This window comes from Ixodes scapularis, unplaced genomic scaffold, assembly GCF_016920785.2.
Source record: "Ixodes scapularis isolate PalLabHiFi unplaced genomic scaffold, ASM1692078v2 PGA_scaffold0__279_contigs__length_252992795, whole genome shotgun sequence".
Taxonomy (NCBI): Eukaryota; Metazoa; Arthropoda; class Arachnida; order Ixodida; family Ixodidae; genus Ixodes; species Ixodes scapularis.
This window is the reverse complement of record NW_024609835.1, coordinates 104639180-104659531: the sequence shown is the minus strand read 5'-3', so window position 1 is coordinate 104659531 and position 20352 is coordinate 104639180. Positions and strand designations below refer to the sequence as shown.

At 51.4% G+C, this 20352-nt stretch overlaps 1 protein-coding gene across 1 annotated transcript in view; it reads left to right on the top strand.

The window, feature by feature from the left end:
* The window catches only part of LOC8031915, a 160021-nt gene that overhangs the window by 49955 nt on the left and 89714 nt on the right, over nucleotides 1–20352 (top strand). The gene's annotated exons all lie outside the window — the stretch shown is intronic.

Genomic DNA, 20352 nt, shown 5'->3' with positions numbered 1-20352 from the left:
TTACCAGTAGTCAAATTTCTCGTAATCGGTTACTTTCTTTATGTATTACTTACTGCGGGCCTTCGATTAGGCCCTTGCACGTGTAAAGTACAAATCCAAGATGATAAAAAAAAAAATGGAACAAAACACATTTCAATGTTAGCAATGGTGAATATGTTAGCGGTACATGATGTAATGGCTGTCGGAGTAAACAATCAACGCCCAAATACAAAATCTAACAAAGACGCAACAACACAATGGCGATAATCAAAATGTAGTAATTTTGTAATCATTTGAATACATTTATTAGGAAGTAATCGCGAGAGTAATCTCATTACTTTAGGAAGCACTAAAATTTCTTGTGAGCGTTATTGTCGTTTCCCTTCCGTTCCTAAAGGCGCCCTTTCTTTGTTTCCTACCAAGGAATCGTCGAACCACGTCTCCGGCAGGAGAATGGTTTACCAAAATTACTGGATTAAGAAAATAAGTAGTTCGTAGTTCGGCGCTTGTAATCCAAACGTGGAGAGTATACGAAAATACGATTTGAAACCGGCAGAAAAATCTGTCCTGAAAATCTGAAGTAATCGGAAAAGTAACGGTTACTTTTTCGAGTAACGCCCAATTACTTTTCTTCTCTAGTAATTGAGTAGCCTATTTGAATACTCCTTAACCGAGAGTACTTTTAATTGTAATCGACTACTCTTTTTCGAGTCACATGTACAAAACTGCTTGTTGGTGACGACGACAATTCAGCACTGCGGCCTTCCTAAAATTAGAGCGGGGCAAGTCCCTCCCACAAAGCTCTGCTCGCCATGATTGGCAGTTTCCTCCACTCCACTCTCCTCCTCTCCAGCGTTCACTCTGCTAAAGGGGAAAGAGTCGAGGACTTTGGGGAGGAGCTTGTTGCAGCGTAAGGTCTCGGTGTTTGGTTTCCGTCTCGCCCTGGGCAGTGAATTTTGCGACATAGAGATGTGTACGCAGTGCTGCACACGGTCATAGAGGTCATATTCGCGGCGAGAAGTTTGGGTACCGCCGCCTGGTGGAATTTTATCGCAACTCACAGTGAGGATACTTCAACTTCCTCCGCTGGTACAAGCACGCGCAATGCCAAGCTTCTATGCAGTAAGAAAATTAAAATATGACCGCGTGGGTAGCACGGGCACTACACATAGTGAGGAAAACAACAGCGCCCCTCGCGAACCTCTCACCGTAAACGGAGGACGGCTGCCCTTAGCGTTACGGGCAATTCATACACTCGCGTCGAGACTCGAGAGTTGAGACCCACCGAGTGCAACTGCAACGGCTTAGGACGACGGGTTGCTATGGCAACAGCTGTTGCCATAGCAACAAAACCGGCTTTTACCCCGTTTTTGATGGAGCCGACACAGCTGTTGCCATAGCGACCCGTACGTCGCAAGCTGCTGCAGTCGGTCGGACTGACGCGAGTGCCTGAATCGTCCTTTACGCGTTCGGTTTATGTCACTTTGGTGACTCGCATGATGCCTGGATAGAATGCAGGAAAACGAGGGAAACGGAACGTCGAGTGTTTCTAGGAGCGCCCTCTCAGTATGGAGTGCAAAACGAGTTCCAATCCCAGCAACACAAAATCTAGGAATGACGTTCCCTCGTTCCTCTTGATAAGAAAAACGGTGCGGGAGCAGCGTTTCCTCTTGCGCCTGCTGGCAGCTGCATTACCGTGTGCACTTGGTGAGGCTGCACGATCGCGTACAGATCGGTGTGCAAATTTCGATGTGAGGTAAGTCGACGAGACCCTGGAAGCTGTTCCAGCAGTTTGGCTCCAGAGAGCTTTCATGAGCAACAGGCTTTCAAAGCCAGGTCGGTCTGCAACTTGACAGCCCACGGCATACTCCAGCAACCGAGAGTTGGGACGCAATGACGACGATCGCCTATACTTCTACGACCAACCGCCAGGATCGCGACATGCAGCCTCATTTGTTGGCACTTGGCGGGGCCACTTTGGATCCACGGGAGGAGGCTACACAGACGAGTCGGAGGAGACGCGTTGCGGCCACCGTGGTCCCGGGGCGCGCCACGAGCCGCGGAGTCCGCGGCCCGGGCGGCGAATGCGGGTCCTTCGGAGCGACGACCAGGCCGAGGCAGGCGGCGGGTCTCTATCATTTGGTCCGGGCCGAGCCGGTGATTAGGGCCGGAGCCTCTTTCAGCGTGGACGTCGCCAACACAAACACGGGCCCGTGACGCGACAATATCAGCCGGCGCCCGTCAGAGCTGTCAGGGCAACCCGGCCATTTGGAGGCTCCAGACGCCGGCAGACGGACGGCTGGCAGCCAGCTGGCGGCTAACCTAGAATTAGCCCCGGGTGTCGCCTTCTTCTTCTCCTCCTCGCGCATTCCGGGCATTTTTGGGCGACCACCAGCCCCTTCCCGGCGGTTCCATTGTGTGTGACAGCCGCGCTGGCCGGCCTCCTCCTCGGCCCCCCGCTCTCGTCGCCGTCATCGGGCCGAGAGGCTCGCGTCGACCGCTGCTGAGGCCGTCTCGGAGGGCTCGCTGCTACCGATTGGCCGAGGACTTGCTTCCTGCCTCGGCGGCGCTTTCTGTCCGAAACGATGCCAACAACTCTTCCCTAAAAGTGGCAATAGTAAAAAAAAAGAATGAAGAAGAATTACTTTTCTTTTGATGAGATCTTCCGCATCGGCTTGCCCCTCTATTTCTGATTTCATTTTGTTTTGTTTCTCTCGCGGTGCCGACCAAGCCCGTTCATCTTATGAAGACGATGTTCGGCTGTATACATGGCTTGCACGGGACGTCGTCACGCCACGCTGCTGGTCATTCCTCATTCACACTGCCCCATTTCTTTACGTTAAGTTACGTTACGTATAAGTCACCGAAAAATTTGTGTCACAAATGTCGCGTGTCATGCTTTTTTCGCGTGTCACGTGTCATGTGTTTTTAGATTGTTGGGACGCGGTGTTCTGCTGGGACGCATTGCAGCGAACACTAAAATAGGAACTTCTTCTAAGCGCACACGAGATACGTTTTCTGCCTGTTGCCCCAACCGACTCTGTACCGTATGATTTACTTATGGTTATTAGGGAGTTGTAGGGGACCTTTTCCGCAGCCCGCTAAGCACCCGCATAGCGCTCAGTAATCCGCCACAAGACCTTGAAATATGCAGACAAGGCTGGCGGTGCGCCTGCGCTGCTGCGGTGCTTCCTTTACGGATACCGTAGCGGAGGAGAAAAACGATCTACTACAACTCCCCATTGGCTTACACAGTATCTGGAAGAGGCGCATGGCAGTGCGGCATGCTGATCAAGATGTTTGACCAGTGTGTCACTATTTTACTCAGAGCATTAGTCAGATGAGAGAAGTGCATAAGGTTTTGGGAGATGGGCCTGATTGGTTGCCAATCCTAGAAGGACTGGTCACATTAAGATCATCCTAATCAGTCTGCGCCAGTCGTAATTTAGCTTGCCCTTTTTTATAAGTGTTGCTAAAACTGTGTCTTGTTAAAAAAATAATGTTTGACAAAAAAAAAAAAAGGAGGGGGGAATTGGTGGCCGAGCGGGCTAACGCACACTAGCTCGGAGCACATGGAGCGAAAGCTCGCGCTGCAGAACCCAGGGATTCTAAATTCAATCCCCACCCCTGCCCGTTTCGATCTAGATGAGTATCGTACCGGCGTGTGGTCGTGTATCACTACTACCTGGTGCACGTTAAAGACCCCAGGCTAGCGGTTGTACTGCACTGGCCAAATTGCTTATCAACAGTGGGTAACAATGCCGTCATGTTCTGGCAGACTAAACTCGTGTTGTATAAACAACTAACGACTAATTTGTTTTTTGGGTGTTGTCAAGCTGATTCAATCTGTGTGCTTCATAGCATTTACTATATGCGTAAATTCGTACCCTATAATAGCAGTCTGCAACGTCAACACGTATTATACATCTGTATTTGGCCATCTTAGCGCAGTGTTCGACGCCATAAATTCTAAAGAAAAACGCTCTAGCTGGCAGCTATTTTTGTACATCCGATCGTAAAACGTTCCAAACTTTTTATTCTGTCACAACACTAAGCAATATTTGCGTTTTGTCGAATGCATTACCGGAAGCGAAATTTAGACTGGTTGCTGTCTGCTTCAAAATGCAACATCACACGCGCGACACCTGAGGCTCTGGCGTTTATTGTAATAATTCTATGGTTTGAACAGCCTATTTCGCTTATTGAGCACACAAAGCAAGGCTTCCCGCGTTTTTTTTTTGTTTTTTTTTTGTGTGGGGGGGGGGGGGTAAATTTTAAATTGGGCTAAAATCATGAAAACGGATCAACTAGTATCTAAAAAAAAAAAATTCTCATTTTCCAAATTCTTGAAATGTACCTAATAGTAATTACGCCAATACTGGTAGGACAACATGACCTCTAAAACCAATAATTTAGAGGTTTTAGTTTTTTTTCTTCCTATTTTAGTTAATTAGCCAACTTAAAATGACGATTATTTTCTCGTCTAACTCTCACCCCCCCAAAAAAAATCTGTTCGATTTAAGTCGGGGTCATACTGCTAAAACATCATACAAAAGACAGTCTGCATACAGATTCCAACTCCAGTCACCCACGAGGTCCGTGCTTCGAATTCCGCACGGCAACGAGTCCAAGGAGAAAAATTGGCACGCGGCATTCGAACCACGGATATTGCGGGGACTCGTGTTGGGAGACTGTCTTCTGTACGATGAATGAGCAATGTGGCCCCCGCTTTAAAATCACAGCCTGCATGAAGTCCGCGCATCCCAGAAGGAAGTCATTCCGTCGAAATTTTGCACGTCCCCGGCGGAACATGGGATCGTTCGAGGTCTGATCACATCGTACCCTCACCGCCCAGCTACCGGTAATACTCGAACGCCTGGGCGCGCAGGCAGTTGGTCGCGTACAAGAACTCGAAATAATTCTTCCACTAGAATGAAAAGCTAAGGGAAGCAGAGGGCAACTTTGCTCCAGGTCTCAACCAGTCTCCGCTTTGCTGCCATCCCCCCGTTGAAGACGGGCTATTAATGAGAGAAAGCGTCAGGTAATCCTATAAGAGAGAGAGAGGCAGAGAAATCAACTCTACCACGCGTTTCATAGACTGCAGAAAGAGGGTCCAAGTGGCGGGCGTTGCGATCCACCTTGCGTTGCCGCTCATACTCCACTTGCCTATATAGCTGATCATCGGCCCTTCTTCCTATCCCCTTGCTCGTTCCCTGGAGCGCCACGGCGTATCTCCCCGGTCTCCTCTCGCAGCCGCGGCGAGGGCACGTCGGAATGCTCGATCGCGTAGTGTGCGTTGGGCGAGTCGCTCCAGTCGCTCCCCCCGCCCTCTTCTTTCCCCCCTCCTGCATTCCATTTGGAGCGGCCGCCGCCACTTGTTCCTTTTTCGCATTTCGATCTAGCGGCGCTTCTTGCTTTCTTGGTCCTGTTTTCTTCGGGGGGTTTCGTGCAGCGGCCGCGTAGGCTCCTCGAGACATCGCCGCGCCGTGTTGCGCGCCTCGCGTTGCCTATCTTTATCGATGTCCTTTTGGCGGACCGCTGCCTTTTTTTGTGCTTTCTCTCCTCCTGTTGCTGCGCTTCGTTTGTTGTGTGCACGGGTGGCGAGGAGTAAGTGTGACTCCGCCGTGCTTTTTTCTCTTTTCTTTCCTGATCTGGTTTTGTGTTTGGTGATTCGTGTCTTTTACTTTGTCCCGGCATGCCGGCCGCAAAAGAGACGGACGCGAGTCGCGAGCTTAGCACGGGACTTGGCTTCACCGCGTGTGTGTTGTGTTTGTGTTGTGCACCTCCGAGTGCACACCCCACGCGCCGCACACACCTCTCCTCGGAGAAGCCAAGTTTTGGGCGCGGCTGTCGCGGTGTTGGCGGGTGCATCCGTCCGCTCCGGAAGACCGATTATTTTTAATACATGCATCTTCGTCCGTTGACAGAGGCACGCGGTGCGCTCCCGAGCTACCTCCAGAAGTGGCAAACTTCCCCGAGCGTTCGCAGGTGACGAACTTGCGTGACACTTGAATGCCACCGAAACAGCATGGGAAGATCGTCACTGATCCTGGCGAATACCTAACGCAGATGCTCGTCAGTCGTCCCGTGGGTGGTCTATTGTTAATGCTCACCATCGCGCGGGTTTCAGACGTTATTCCTTCTTTCGCTGCTCCTCCTCGTCTCAGTGAGCTGGTCGACTGGAGTTATTCGGGTGTTCATGGTCCTGAAGCCTGATGTAAGTGAAACTCTCCGCCTTGTCGCTTTATTTAAAAGAAAAAATGATTTTTTTTTAATTATTTTTTTTATAATGGCACGTGAGGTACTGGGGAGAAGAATTGACATAATTTCTCCCAGTACGACGCGTCAGATTTCTTCGCTGGAACAAATCCGTATTACTTGGTCCACCCTACTGATTGTTCTTGCACTGCACACCCAACTAACGCATGATTTTGAGAAGTTCGTATCTCTCCCCACACAGACACACACTAAAGTTCCAAATGGAACCGGTATTATTGCTAAATAAAATAAAGCATATAGCTTCCAGAACACACGAGGGGGGTTCTCTGGCTGCGATCGGACACCACGACGGTGCACTTGACAGAAAATAAATACAACGGTTGCTGGTCGGTGTGCATGCGGAGGAAGGAGGGTCGGGTCTTGCCAGCGGCACGAGGAATGACCGCAGCAGCGCCCGTGCGGCGAGGAGACGTTCCCGCGCTTTCCCGCGTGGCGCCACGCGCGGAGGGAGCCGGTCGGCGTGGCCCACTAGATAGACGCCCGACGCCGGCACGCATGGAAGGCCGCCCGTGAGACGAGGCTCGCGCCGACTCCTCGTGCTGCTCCGTCTCGTGCTCTCCGCGATGGACTGCAGGATAACCCCGCCGTGACCCCGCGTGGAGCGAATGTGCCGGCGCTCCGCTGGCGGGAGGACTGTGTGCCCGCACTAGAGCCGGTGAGTCGTGCCTCCGGGCAGCTGCGGGGCTATCTGCCCGATCCCTCGCCGCCTTGCTGCCGGCTCTCCGTTGAGTGCTGCCAAACGCGTTCGTCGACCTCGGGGAAGGGATCCGGGCCGTCGGTCTGGCGGGCTTCCCGAGTCTTCGTCCCTACGACGGGGTAGAGCAGTGTCGTTGGGGCCCGGGTAGCCGGAGCTTGGTTCGATCCTTTCGCACAAGAGAGGCGCGCGATTCGTGACGATGAGATTTGGTGTGGTCCGTTTCAGCTCGTATATCCACCGTACATCCCGCATAGCGCTTACCCATTTCTTCTATCTGTCCGGGCGTCGAGACTCGGTTTCGTCTTGCACCCCAACGTTGGGCGCCAGACGTGGCGACGAAAAAGTGACAACCGGACCGCGCCTGTGCCGATGTCCAAGCCCGGTCTAAATTCGCGACCCTCGCGTGCTCCTCCCCTTCCCCCTGCTTGTGTCTTCTGGGCCTCCTTTCGTGCCTTCTTTTTAAAGGTCCCACAAGCTTCAAGCAGTGTTTACATTGCCCCGTGGCGCATTGAAGCTGCGCGCGAATCGCGGAACGACGGTCTGGTAGGTTATGTGGTGGATCGACTGCGAAGTCGATTCGATTGAAGGGTGGTGAATGAGGGGCAGATGTCAGCCTGGAGGTTTGTCCTAACAGGTTGCTCTGCGCTGGGGTTTGAAGAAGGGTGGAATGAAAGTATGGCGTTGAAATGACTGGGAGGAGAATATTTCGATCCATGTTGTGCGCTTGGTGTTCAGAGGCTTTGCGGTAGTTCTGTGCTTATATCTTTAACTTTTGGATGTATAGAGTGCGTACAATAGGTTTGTTTACATTATCAGTGAGTCCGCTAAATTTACCAGATTTGACCTGATTGGTGGATGTGTAACGTACATTATGTCGTTACACTTTCACGAGGGGAAAGGGGGTGGGGGGGGGGGGCGAATCGCCTTCAACTCGGGTCTTCTTTTGTTTTTGGGCCAGTGTTGTATTACACAACTGATTTTGTGGGCGTTCTGTCTGCTTTTACCGTGTCGTTTTCCTTTGTTTTCCAAAATGTTTCCTATCCCCCCACGTCTTGGTGTTCTTAGGACATATCATCAACTTCCAAAAGCTCGCTTTTGCGCTTGCTCTCCTGTCGGGAATCAGACTCAGGCGTTTGGCATAGACGGGGTGGACCAATACGGTGGATGTGTTGTTCAAAGTTTTGCGAGTGATTAATTGAGCTACAGGAAAACGAGCGCGCGTGCAGGTACCATCTTACTCCATTGCCTTGCACTTCGATATGTACTTTCCGGCTTCGGCACCAACGTTCGGTCATTTCGCTTAGCATTGTCCACGAGTGGACCATATTGCTCCTCTCGGGCTCTCCGTTTTGCTGTCGACGATGGTTCTTTGCCGTTGCTATCCTCCCCTAACTGCTGTTACGGTTATGCGTCCGACACTGGCTTCTTCAGCGACAGAAATCAGTGAAACAGGCCCAAGAAGTGTAGTATCGGTAGCGACAGCCCCTAACAACGGTACGTGAATGGAAACTGCCGTGGCAACACTAGAAATGGGGAGAAAAAAAATGTTGGCTTGGACAAGTTGCTCTCTATTGGACAGGCAGTGCATTGGACAGACAGTTAATTTGGCAGACTATACCTGTCCCTTGAGGCAGCTCATGGGACAGGTAGTGCATTGGACAGCCGCTCATCGGACAGACAGCGCATTGGACAGGCAGTTCATTGGATTGGCATTTCGTTAGAACCCGCAGTCCATTGAACAGGCAGCGCATTGGACGGGCAGTTCATTGGACAGGCAGTTCATAGAACGGCATTGCACTTATCAGGCCTGCTGGTCTGATAAGTGGAGCCACTTGGCTCCCACGAGCTTCCACGCGAACATTTTGTCCAGTTTGGTACAATGCGCTTGGAAAGCACCTCTGTGACGAAATGAAAACTAATCGAGTCATTTCTGATTTCTGATTATCGGATTCTTAGTTCCCGCTTCCATTCATGCCAATATCATAACGGTTGTAGTTGCTGACAGGTCAAAAGCGCAGGCTCATTATCTTCACGCTTGATGATTTGTCGTTCGACCTTACGGCTGCTTCCGCATTCTCATTGGCTGCGATATGATAATAAGATCGTCTAGACTCAACACACCCGTGTTTCTTAACCGCGGCTTTGTAGTCGTGACCATTCTTTGTGGAAAGCGCTGCTGAGCAGTCGGAGTAGTTTCCAGGACGTTATATTGGAGTGCGCTCTTCACTGCGCATGCTCAATGAGCTCACATTTGTAGGCTGTGAAGGTCGGCAGTCTTGATGGTGTAGAATGTACGTTGCGAAAGGAGTGCGGAAGCTCGCCTCCAATACGCGCACAGCAGCCGCGGCCGCGGACTCAGCAGCTATTTGCTGCCAGCGAATACTCCCGATACAGGCGAGATTTCTCGAGAGAACGCTCTGAACCCTCGCACTTTCTTCCTGCGAACTAAGTTCGAAACGGTCAGCAGGAGAACACATCGTTCGTGAGCGTGGAATCTAGTTCCACGGAGCTTGCATGCCAGTCAAACGTCTCGCTCACAGTCCGTATAACATGCTTTGACCTCTTTTTTGTTCGTTTTTGTTTTATTTTGTGCGTTATTATAGCGCGGTGCGGGGAGTTGCCCGACACAAACGGGCACTCTCCATTGACGCTATAAAGCAGGGCCAGCGCCGCATTGTGGCGTTGAGGTCACCAAGTCCAACGATCTCTTTAACGCTCGTGAGGTACCTACCTGTGTTATGGATGCATCGTGCGTAGATGAATAAACAACGGACACTGTTCGCGGACACGTGCAATATTGAGCTTATGGGCAAACGTCCCTTTTGGCACTTACTGGACACAGAAGGACGTTCTCATGAATGACTTGTACATTGACCTCCTCCATAAGGGCTATGGTAGTACTGCGGGAAGGTTACTGAGTCTTCAAAAAGCTGACTTTGTTTCTGATGGATACCATGTCAACGTCCATAGCGTTCCATTGCCTTATTTCGTCTAGTCGAGGAGCCTGCATGCATTTCTCGTGTTCCCATTCCCAGCATGGCCCACACAGCTTCTGCTCCGCGAGCTGCTGGCCCCTCGTGGTGTGCTGACGAACATCACAGTTTCGTCACCTGAGAAAATTTGGTGTTGGCAGCGACTAATACCGGTGTTACACGGGCACCCTTAACCGCAGTCAACTGAGCTTTAACTGCTGTTACGCTCCACCACAGTTACTGCACTATAATCTCGGATAGCTATTTCAGAAGTGAAGAGTGCTTTGATGTGTGCTCAAGATGCTCAATCACACGTGCGCCCGTAGCTTTGACTGCATAGCCTCAGAATGTTTTCCGCAAGTATTGTGTGCTAACTGTGGCTTAGCATAACTGCAGTTAAGTTCGCCCGTGTAATACCCTTGTTACACGGGCACACTTAACCGCAGTTACGCTAAACCACAATTAGCGCACAATACTTGCCGACAACATTCTGCGGCGATGCAGTCAGAGCTATGGGCGAACGTGCGCTTGAGCATCTTGAGCACCCATCAAAGCAGTGCACGCGCTCTCTTCACTTCTTTTGAAATAGCTGTCCGAGCGTATAGTGCGGCATCTGTGCTGCCACGTAACCGCAGTTAAAGCTGATTTAACCGCGGTTAAGTGTGCCCGTGTAACAGGGGTATAACAACGGTATTGGGGAGCAGATGGAGCAGTCACGCCTCTAGCGGTACGCTTCAGCTGTGGGGACAACAAACCGTATTTTATTGATCTGAGAAATTGAAGGAGGACCATTCGAAGGCCGCTCCTCGTGCGACTAAAGCACTGGTCAGAGCGAAGCGCTCGTGCCAGGACCGTGCTAGGCGATGTTCAATTTCTCTGTTATGCTGCGTTAGCAAACACCGGACTGTGGGGACAACAAGCTCGATAATGCGCCCCCTATTGTTCGACCTCCTGCCCAATAAATGGGTCGTAACTAAGGTGGCTGTCTCTGGTTACAGTTCGAATTTTTCTTGTCTCGTGGAAAGTAAAGCATGCGATGCATTTACGCTCGGAGAGCTCCACTCGGTACATGTTATGCGGGGTCATTGTAAATAACTTCTTTAAAACGTTTAAACTCATCCAGGATTGAAGGCAACATAATTGACGACGTTTTTGTTTGATCACCCGAAGAATATTCTTTCACCACGGCACCAATGCATTCTTCCCGAACCTTATTTTGGGACGTTAACATTTTTCTGACTCGCTATTTCTTTTTCTTGTGCACAGATGTTCATCGAAAGTACTTTTCAAGAGTTGCGCGCATCGTTGTGAGAGATAGACGTGCGTGGCCCTAGAGAGTATTAGGTCACTCAAAAACGTTATAACGTACTCCAGAGCCAATGCACGGCTTCCGGTAAAATCACGCTAGTCTTAAACTGTTCGTTTTTATGTTTTGTTGATATGAAAGTGCATTTTTAATAGACCTTCTTTCCTAAAGTTTGTCAGAAACAGTCATACCGCCACTGAAGCGACCTACTTTATATCAATAAAGTACTCTCTCTCTCTCTCTCTCTTTCTTTCTCTTTTATCCAGCTGGGGGAGGTGGCAACTGCACCCGAACGGAAGGTGCAACGATGGTCTCCGAAATTCTGGATTCTATATGATTTGCTAGAAGATCATAAATGAAGGTCTAAAAAAAAAAAAGAAAAATGTGGGAGAAGATTGCTCTACCCAAACTGTCGCGGAGCTAGATTCCAAGTTACGTGTTTCAGGTTGAGCAATCTTCGAACACTTGAAGCTAAGTGGGAAGATCAAGAAGCTCGACAAAAGGTATTCCTCCTCGTGATCTGACGAATGTGCATGTGCTGAGGCGATTGGCAACCTCCCATCTTAGGAAGAACCCCGACGACCAAGATTGATCCGCTATGATAACATGAAACGTTCTGCCTAGTGGATATCGCCCGTCGAGTCTCCAAGAAGCCTCCAGAACCCCAGGCTGTCGGTGAAGAAAACTATTGTCGCTATCTGGTGGTCGATCTCGACATTATCCCTCTTTCTCTCCTCCTGCCTGGCGAAACCAATACTGCAGGATCGTGCTGTGGACACCTGAAGGAAACACTCGAAATTATGGGAAATGAAGCCGTTTTGTTCTCGGTCGGAAGGGTCTGATACTTTGCAGCACTATAATGCAGGCCCACACGTCTAATGGATTGTAGAACAGAAGCTGAAAGAGTTGGGGCATATGAAAATCTAGCCCATCCACCATATTCTCCAGGCCTCGCCCAAGCTGCTTTCCTTTCTTTTTAGAAATACAAGGATCACGTCTTAAAGGGTAACTCATTCACGAACTAAGGGGAGGTCAAAAGCGACTTCCAAGGTTTCCTCAGCTCTAGAAATCCAAGCTTCCCTATGGAATTTAAAAAAAAAAAAAAAAATTAATCTAGCTGGCAAAGATGTGTTGATATTAATTAAGGTTATTTTGAAGAAATGTGTCGATGTCTAACCGAGGTGTGAAACTTGAAAGATCGGTTTTAAAGCCAAGACTTCCCGAATAGCCTAATATACTTTCGTTGCGCTAAACGGAATGATTCGGCAGAGCGACATACTCGCGCCCTTGGCCTTTGCGAGTGTCGAAACACGCTTTAGCAGGCACACCTGTAGCGCGTATACGTTTGTTTTCACGTGCTGAGGCCCCCTTTCTTTCATCTTCTCACTTCCCACAGTGGCCTCACGTTAAGTACCATTCAGTTCCGGGGTCGGGACGATGATCCACCATTAAAGAGAACCATGCGAGACAAAATCTAACCCCCCCCCCCCCCCCCCCCCCCCGGGTCCACGTTCTCTGTCCCTAATCGTGTCCGCGAGTGAAGACGTGACTGTGCTCTGGACAACGGCTTTTGTAGTGCGATGCGATCGACACTTATCGGCTCGCGTGTGTGTCGTTTCACGGTTTTGTATTCATCCCAATTTGAGCGTGACGCAGCTACCCACCTCAAGTCACAGGTTGATAGCACTCTCGAGAGCGGGGGCCTTGCTCCGAAAATGCATCTGGGTTTGTTGTTGATTTCATGCGGTCACGCCACTGCCTTCTCTCATTGGAGCGTGCAGTTTGTTTTCAATAGGGGGCCTCTGATTCCCTTCAGGGTGCTGCTCCGATCATGTTGTCACGTTTGACCCAGTTCGTTTACCGAGGCGCAGCCTCTCGCCGCCGGCCTCTGTAAACACTGGCCTTGCGTAGAATTATGCAGTCGAGAGTTGGTGCAACAAACGGGCCATGTTAGGCGTGAGAACGCTTTGGCGAAAGGACAGGGCCTTGAAATTCTCCCTCCTTCCGTTGTCTAAGGCAATAGTTCTCTTGCTGAGTTCAGGGGTTCTTTAAAGTATCCCTGAGCGGTGCCTCGATCTCTCAAATTTCCTCAGCCGTCCCTGCTCTTAAAGGGGAACTCCGAGTGAAAACGAAACCGAAATAAATGACTGGTATCGCTTTAGTGGCACGAAATACGTTCACAGCCGAAATATTACGTCGAAGTGAAGCCCGCGTACTCCACTAAAACCAATTTTAGGGATGCGACCATCTGCTCTTTAGCGGGTGGCATGCGCGGGTTATTATGGCTCGTTCACACAGTTGCATTTGCCTGCGTTAAGACTGGTTACGTCGAGCTGTTGCCATGGCGACCCTAACGACGGGCCAGTGAGGAGGCGCTGTGATGCACGACGCAACGCAGCGCAACGCAGTCGACGCAACTGTGTGAAACGAGCCTTTAGCTTTTAGTCAAGGAACACTGGGCGACGTCAGGTAGCTGTGGAGCTGCGGATTCCGCACGTTGTACCGCGTGCCGCAGCACCACGGTGACGTCACCGTGGTGCACGTAAATGCATGTACGAAGCTGTGTTAGCGCCGTTTTTAATGCAATGAGTTTGAAAGAAAAGCGTCGTAACTGACCAATTATTTCGTCTGCCTGACTGAGAATTGTTCCAAACTACCTAGTACGTACGAGTTATTCGGGATATTTGCTCTTATAAACGAGCGCAGAGAGAAAATGCACTCACTCTTTACCATAGAAATGCATTACCGGAAGTCAGTCTTAGACTGGTTGCTGTCTGCTTCAATTTGCGAGAGGACACTAGCGCCAATTGAACCACCAGCGTACATTATAATAACTCTATGTTCGAAACCGAAAGACCGAAATGTGAACCTACCATTCTGTACTGGGTAATCGCCACACCTCCGCGGCCGGTTCCGGCGCTACTACGCCACGATTGCGTCGGATGTCACGTGCTCTGTGTTGGCTGCTCTCCGAGCGCTTGCCAGAGTGGGGGCGTTTGTAGTGAAAAATACAGCCACCGGGCTCAAAATACAAACGTGCTATTGTCATTTACGGATATTGTGGATCATATTCAACCTATTTTTGAACACGTCAGTTATATTTCAAATTTCATTGAAGTATCCCTTTAAAGTGAAAGAAACGAAGTATAACCTGTCAGTGTTTCGAACAAAACCCCATGGGCAGTTCCTATACTTCGTTTCGGCCAAATGCTGGAAGACTTACAAACACAAACAGCTATGAGGTCAAGGTCTCGGTGCATGCAGCGTGCTTGACTCGTCGGGCAGCCGATGAGAAGATATACACAGTAAGCCGAACAATGACGTGACGTTGCGCTTTTAGCGCCACCTTTTGGGCCATCGACTCGTTGTACGGATGTGTTCCGACTTACCGAAGTATGCGCGGAAAGTTCGATCACGCGGTGCGAGGCCGACGGCACGGTTGACTGGTCCAACGTCTACCGCCGCTCTGTCGGGGGCGGCACACCCGTTCTCCACTGTGCACGCACACTCGCGCGCTGGGACGCGCGGAGGCGTACTTGACGCCATTCCTTGGCCGGGGACCCTTTGTGGCCCCCCCGTCCGTTGCAGGGGGCTCCTGCCTCCCCGAGGGGGGCCCCGTGTCCTGCGGAGCGGGGCGCGCGCTGGGAGCACGAGCTGCAGCAATCTTGGGACCGGCCGCGGAACGCAGCACGCCCTCCCGGGCTCCGAACGGGTGACGAATTTCGGCCGCTGCCCCACGCTGAGGAGGACAGCCGCAGTACCGTGACAGGGCTATTTCTTTGGCCCTTACTCTCTCTGACACGGGCGCTCGCAGAAAAATGTTTCCCTGTCGTGGAGGGTTTTCCGGCGCAGAATCGTCCAAGACCGATCGCCGCCTTTTCTTCAGTCGCATACAAAAAGATTGTGATGAAACTTGCTCATCTGTAAAACGTAAGCGGTGAAACACCCGCGGTTTTCAAGAGGCTGCACTAGCGCGGTTCTGAGCCATGATTCGTTGGATCTCTTGACGCAGCTGTTACGTGACTACACGATCTCATGACTCGTTGGCTCGTCGTCAGAAAATGCCGGGTCTTGAGGTTTGGGCAGAGGACGGACTTGCACACCACGATCGCTGGCGCGAATATATTTCTCGCTCGAAAGCTTGTCATGGTCGCTCGCGAGTTCATGGAGCGCGAACGTGAGCTTTCATACCATGATGTCATACCAAACGTGCGCTTGCGCTCTCTTCCAAGGGTGTCCGTCGCCACTCGCGGTCGTGTTTTCGATCGCGCGCGACGACTCAGGCCGGCCGTTCGAAGGCGGTTGAAAAAAAGACCCTCCTTCGGCTGTCCACCACGACTCACCATCGGCCACCAAGCGCCGGACGGCGAGTCGTGACGCCGAGCCTCCCCCGCCGAGGCATCCCTGGCCTTCGGCCGTTCCTCCGGGGTCTCTTTCTCCCCCCGGAGATGAATCGCAAGCGCGCCGAAGGCCATTAGAATAAATCAGGCCCAGGAGGTGACGCCGCCGTCCAGCGGGCCCCCGTCCCGAGGGGCTCCCTCCCCCCGCCATCCGGGAGAGGCCTTCGGCAGTGCTCGGGGGTGGCGGCTCTGCTGGCCGACCGCGCCGGGGTCGAGGGGGTCTCATCGGGGGTCGCGTGGCAGGGTCGCGGGGTCGCGCGCGCCTGCCGGCGGGTTTTCCGCGCGGCTTCCCCCCTCAGTTTCCCCTCCCAGGAATGCGGTAATTGCGGCGAAGGGGCGCGCGGACGGACGGCTTGCCTGCCTGCCTTGCTGCGGGGGCGGGGGGAAGCGTGTGCGGAGCGCCGTCGAGGGTAGAGACGCGGTGCGCGTGCCATTGCACCGCTGGGGGCTGACCAATACCGGCTAGAGGAAGAGGCTTGCACCCTTCCCCCCTGAAACGTCACAACGGACGCGACGCCGACGATGACGGAGCTGGTAGGATGCGAGCAGACGACGCGCCATGTCAAAGTGGGAGTAGCTGGTTCGTGTCTATGCCGATTAAAAACGAATTATGTTATAAAAGGACTCGTACGACGTTTTTCTCAGTGATCTTTCTAACGAAAAACAGAACCTCGAAATTGCTTCTTTTTTATATTAAGAAACGCTTTAAAATGTTCCATAATAACCCTGGAGCTTCACATTATAGCCTGCGCGATGTGCGTCAGGGCTATTCAAAACCTTTCCGACTCTTGTTTTTTTCGGATTTGCGGAGGTTGCTGTAGGAAAAGGTTTTGCATTCACCAGAGCCGTGCCGTCACCCGAACGGCGGCCCGCTTGGGGCGGGTCGGAGATTCACCAGTGATGACGTCACGCGCAAGCCTCGTCTTCTCTAGCTGGGCTGACTCGCTGGTCGCGGCTTCTTGGGGAGCGCTTCACGTGCCGAACCCGGCTCGTGGGCGGCGCGTCCGTGTCGTCGCCCCTGGCCGAAATGCGAGTGTTCTCCATTTCACCTGGCGACGGACGAGCCGCCCCAGCCAGTCCAGTGCTTTAAACGTGTCACGTGGGACTACGCGCACCTCCGGAAGGTCACGCGACAGTCACGCGGCTTGGAACAGGGTGAAACGGAGCGTACAAAACTTGAGGTTTCCCTTCTGCGCGCTGCCCTCTTTGTCTGCTGGGCTTTGAGTGCTTTCTGAGCATGCGCTGTTGCTCTGCAATACATCAGACGCTGCGCATGTGTCCACACCTCAGTGACTTGGCATTTTTCGCCTGGTTGATAAGCGATGCAAAGGTTTGTATGGAGCGGGAAATTAGCGCGGCTATAGACCTTTCCAACAAACGCCTTCTGCGAGCTGCCATCTTTTCTTACTGGACTGTTAAATGCCTTCTGAGCACGCGCAATAGCGCCTCATGCGAAAAAATCGTACACCGCGCCTGCGTAACAGTCCAGTGACTCGACATTTTTCGCCTGGGCGATAAGCGATGGAAAGGTCTATACTTCGTTTCAGCTTGCGCGAGAGCGTTTTCAGAGCCTCAATGACACAAAAGCATGTGCGCGAACTAGGAGCCCATGGTCACGGTGCATCCCTGCGCGTGATTGTGTGGGAGTGGCAACACACGTTCCGAAAGACGACGAACGCAGTGACGCGACATTTTAAAATCTCGGAGCATTTGTCCTTGGTCTCGTCATGCCCTCGCTCGAAGGTTCGCAATATCAGTCTTGAGCCCGCTCGCCTACGCCGTTGCTGCGATGATGTGACTGTTGCGTGCGTCAAATTGTTCGGTTCAGTTTATTATATCTCAAAGGTATTTCGGATGAAATGCATTACAAGAGGCGGGACCAAATGACATATACAGATAGCAGAAGAGTGACGACAAGGCAAATAATAGGAAAACGCAAAAAAAAAAAAAAACTACCAACTAATAGGACAAATATCAAAGCATAACATGTAGAAAGAGTAATTAAGAAATAAACATGTTAAAGATCAACACTTTTCAGGTGTGCCTTGCAGAGTTCACGGAAGTCTTCGGGTTAGGTCCACGTACTATGGTTTCAGGAAGGGAATTCCAGTTAGTAATAGCGAGAGAAAGTGGGGAATTTTGTATTAGTTCTCGCGAATAGAGGTTTAATTTTTAGACTGTGCTCGTGACGCGTGGAGATGTGAGGTGGCGGGTGACAGTTGGTGTTTCGAAAATCGGAAGATGAATAGTAAGTTTTGTAAAAAAGGACAAGACGCGCAAGTTGAGTTCTTTGAAATAGAAGTGCATACATACCCTTCCGCGGCCTGCTACATTTCCCCGAAATGTCAACAATTAACGCCAACATAGCGCCAAAGATGTTTTCACTTTCTCAACAACGAAACGAACGGCCGCCGGATCGTTACGCTAGGCTTCCGCGAATTCTGAGAACTTTCGAATATTGCTTCGAATAACGTACTTTTTCTTTTCGATTTTCGTAGTGAACACAGATGCTATAGTACTCGGAAGTTCGGTAACCTTTCTAATAGTGCGTGATCTGTTCAGGCGGGCTGGTTAGCTCCGTTGAGTGCGCTCCTCGTCGCGCATCCTTGCACTGTGGAGAAACGACAGACGGCGGACATCACCCTTCCACACCAAGGAGGAATGTGTATATATATATATACATATAAACGCACACACACACACACACATTTATTCATTCACTTCGTTTCTCGTGCATCAATAAGACAGCTAGGAAACGCCAGAAAGCCAAGGTGGAGGGGTGTAGTTAGTGGTTGGCACACCCGCCCGGACAGTGGGAGGCCCAAAGTTCAAATCCGGGCTCCGCCGTTTATTTTGGCTTTCGGCGATTTTGTAAAACTTTGATTCATTCGATCAAGTACAATTCATTCATCTGCATATTTTCGATTTTGTTTCATCTTTGGAGACCACGTACGATGATGAAAAGTGCCCGCAATATATTCGAAATGTGGCTCTTCATTCTCGCAGATGATGTTGATACCGTGTATCTAAAGCTCATAAACAAAAATAATAATAATACGTGTACACGTGACTGGACACTCAGTGTGGGGATTTCTTGAGCATGACGAGCACGTACCACGTGCCAGAAAACGTAGTACCGCGTTCCACGCGGCGGCGTGTGCTTCCAGAACAGTCCAGTGCTTGAAGTCAGGGGTCTCGGGGGTCTCGGACCCCCCGCCTATCTTGAAGGGTGGTCCGAGACCCCCCGTCATAGCTCTAGCGTTGGTGAAAATGGAATCGTAAGTACTCCATCTTTTCATCGGAAATGTTAGAATTTTCCCTATTCAAGTTTTGTTGAATAGCCATCTGCAGAGAGAGAAAAACTGCGTTGTGAGTAGCCACGTTGATTTCGTGTGGAACAAAATGACGAATGTTTCAGGGACAATATTATCTCTTCACAAGAAAAAATAATCCCAGTCTATACTTTCTTAGTCGGCTTTGTTTCCTGAAAAAAAAAAAAAAAATTGGGTTGTGTGTATGTTTATACTGCCTAGAACTTGGTCTGCCTCAGCGGGCGACGATTCTCCCAGCTGTAGACGAGCAATTTGGCCAGTGCAGTACAACCGCTAGCCTGGGGTCTTTAACGTGCACCACGCAGTAGTGATACACGACCGCACGCCGGTACGATGCTCATCCAGATCGAAACGGGCAGGGGTGGGGCTCGAACCCAGGTTCCCTGGGTTCTGCAGCGCGAGCTTTCGCTCCACTGTGCCCGTCTCCTCTCGACATGCAAACCGAGCAAAGTGAATGAACGAACGGTTGACCGCATGAAGACCGACGAGCATTACGCCTCGGCGCGCTCTCCATGCAGCCCGCACCGCTCGCGTTTCCTTTCCCGTGTCCCCCGACCGGCCACTCACGCTTGCTCCGAGATGAACTCTGTCCCCATCTGACGCGTCGTTCCCTCCGAGCTCTTCCAGGTCGCCCGGCCGACGCGACCACGTCGGAGGTGAATGGTCACGGCCTGTCGGGAAGGCGCGGTCGCCCGCGCGAGCCCGTATCCATCACGCGTGTCTCATCGGAGGGCTCTCCTCCGTTCTGTCCGCGATGGGATCGCAGAGCTCACCGCCGCCGCATGCGTGCGTCTGGACTGCGGTGGACCGCTGAGGACGCTACGAACCATCAGAACCTATACAGCCCCTCGAGAAAATCCACGCTTTGCGTGTCTCACACAGGTACCGCCAACCATGGTTGCGTGAACGCTCGTGACAAGTGTGCCACACGCGAACGTTCCGCCGGCATTCGCTTCCAAGGGCCGTATTCACTGGCGGCCATATGTGTGTGCGCGAATTCTGAGCGCGTGCTGATGGCGAGCTTCCACAGTTCTTTTGCAACGTGCATTCCGCACCATCGAGCGTGCCGGTCTTAGCAGCCTATTGATGTGAGCTCGTTCTGAGCATGCGCTCTAAACAGCACCCACAAATATGGCGTCCAGTGAATACTTCCTATACTTCCATGGGCCGCACGAGGCACGGGCCTGTGAACTGGCGCATTTGACGCTACTGGTGTAAGACAAACACGAACGCCTCGAGGAACTTCGTCGGAACCAAATGCCGCTTGTCACGTGGGCGCAGCGACCAACAGCACCTATTCTCGTGTACTAGTTTTTCGACGTCATCGCAGCGAGATCGAGGGCAGGCTGCTGCATCATTGGTCGGCTTGGCTTCGTGTCCAATGAAC